The 2,500-nt window shown below is 29.1% G+C and overlaps 1 protein-coding gene across 2 annotated transcripts in view; it reads right to left on the reverse strand.

Annotated features, from left to right (window-relative positions):
• Positions 1-2,500, reverse strand: part of LOC122263790 (solute carrier family 41 member 1) — a 47,630-nt gene that overhangs the window by 44,716 nt on the left and 414 nt on the right. The window lies entirely within an intron of this gene.

The raw sequence follows: 2,500 nt of genomic DNA on the forward strand, positions 1-2,500 counted from the left end.
TATGAAACACTTTCCTTATTTTTGACATTTTCTAATGTCTTTTTCTCTAACTAAAGAAACTATCATGGATATCAAATATCAACTATATTTTCTAACACGCATATATCTACAATATATGCATAAGTTGAAATAGCATTTTATATATCATTAGTATCATTATACTGTATCTTATAATAATCATTCTAAGCAAGACTTCCTCTTTCATTTCAAACTAACAAATATAAAGACATTTATTATTATCTAATTAACACTTGAAAATAATATACAAAAATTTGATGACATAATTTAATTCTCACTGTATACCATACTCTGTATTACACCATGTGTTAGACGGTAGCTGTAGTTTCAATAACATGAACACTTTATTTTTTTTAATTAGATTTCATGTGTATAGTGTAAACAGTATAAAATTTGATATCACAAGTATATGGTGTATACAGTAAAGATCTAACTGTTGATATAATATAAAATAATGCTTGCTAAACAAATCTGTGAATATATTATGCAATGACTTCTAAGCCTTTATTCTATTTCATCTTTTGGTTTATTCATCTTTAATCTAATCTTATATTAATCCCATATATATATAGTAAAAAAAAACATCTATGCACCTATGTGTGAGCACACACACACACACACACTGCATACTGTGGTTTTCATAACCCACACTTACACAACCATGATAACCAATTGATTTTAAAATACCATCACAACATAGTGTTGAAATCATACTGTGATACTAGCCTTAAACTGATAAACAACTCCATATGTTCTTCTCGTAAAAACTGGGGTATAACAGAATGGGATGCAATACGAGGACAGCAACGTCAAGTTCATCTCCTTATTATGTCTCATATATCCGCTTATGAAACATAGAACTGAAGAAATGATATGTCTAGCAAGTTATAAATCAAAAAGCTTTATTACTTTTTATATTCATTATCAATATATTGATATTAACCATATACTTTTTACAGGCTTTCCTCATATGTCTTGTAATGTATCATCAAACTATATTCCTAATTTATATCCTTAATAAGGTATCATACAACATGCTGGATAACTAATAGACTTCGAAGGACTTTGCATTTTGAGACATATATACTTTATTAAACTGACTTGTATTATCATTGCCAAATTCAAAAGTAAAATGATGTAGTTGATAGAAAAAAAAAAAGACTAAATTGGAGTAATATATATGTATTTAATAAAATTAAACACATATATATTATAATTCATATCTTGTTCATACCTTAATTTAGAAAAAAAGTACTCAATATCATTTATATATATACATTTTCTAGAGAGAAATTTCATTCATTCTTCTCTACTTCAAGGAAACGTGTATTCAACTTCAGATCTCACATATTCTCCATATATTTATACATGTAATACTAACTAACCAACCTTTTGAAACTGCAACTATACTAACTGCAGTCTTTCCAAATTTATTTTAAGTTTGTTCTTATCTGCGATAGGAATTCCACTTCCTAGAGTATATCCCAAGACAGGTGAAGTGTCAAGTGATTAATGTAGCCTCCATCCCTTTAGGCCTCTGGCAAAGGCTAGTAGATTCATCCCGTTCATTCCACGATGGAGTTCAGAGAGCTATGGACTGGTCCCTTAATTCATGTTAAATTACCGTAGATAACTACAAGATACGTGAAATAGAGCTTTGGGAGCACTGACAGGCATGGAGGCCTCAGTGATCTGTTCATAGGTCAATGGTGGACACACAGGTGTACTGTATTAGCAACATTTACTATGTAGATGAAATATGTATGTGTATGTAAATATATATATATATATATATATATATATATATATATATATATTTGTGTATATATATACATATATATTTATTCAACACTTTAATTTCCCTTCAGAATATGCTAAATATGTATATGTAACAAAAAACAAAACCTTATTGCCTCCAAGATTCAAAGATGCCTACGATATTTCTTTCTGATAACTCTATAACCTAACCAACTACTTCCTTATAACCATTTCCAATCACTGGCAAGAGTTGGAAGGGAAGTGAGACTATCTCTCAAATGGTACCATAATAAAAAATAAAAAAAAGCGTTGAAAAACAAACGAGATACGACAAACGATGATAGAAACTGGAAAATGTCGAGAGGATATGGCTAATGTTAATTCTTTAACAACTTTCAAGAATGGGTGGATACTATCATATATTTGGAGATCCCTAGTAACAAAAATAGTTCCATTCACAACTAAATAAATATTCTCACTCCAATATTCACGATTATTACACATCAAGTAATCTAATTTCAACAAAAACCAGGATTTTTTATACATCACATCCAAATACAACCCTACAACCATAGATCTAATATCTCCTCAAATAAACTCATTTCCATACAGTTTAATCTTCCAACAAAATAGCACAACAAAATAAAACTAAAACCATTAATTATTACATCAAACCGCCGGTAGATAAGAATAATATCCATATGTTACATTTCCCTAATTCACA

This window comes from Penaeus japonicus, unplaced genomic scaffold (assembly GCF_977035675.1).
Source record: "Penaeus japonicus unplaced genomic scaffold, GWHDUDI00000001_assembly GWHDUDI00000024, whole genome shotgun sequence".
Taxonomy (NCBI): Eukaryota; Metazoa; Arthropoda; class Malacostraca; order Decapoda; family Penaeidae; genus Penaeus; species Penaeus japonicus.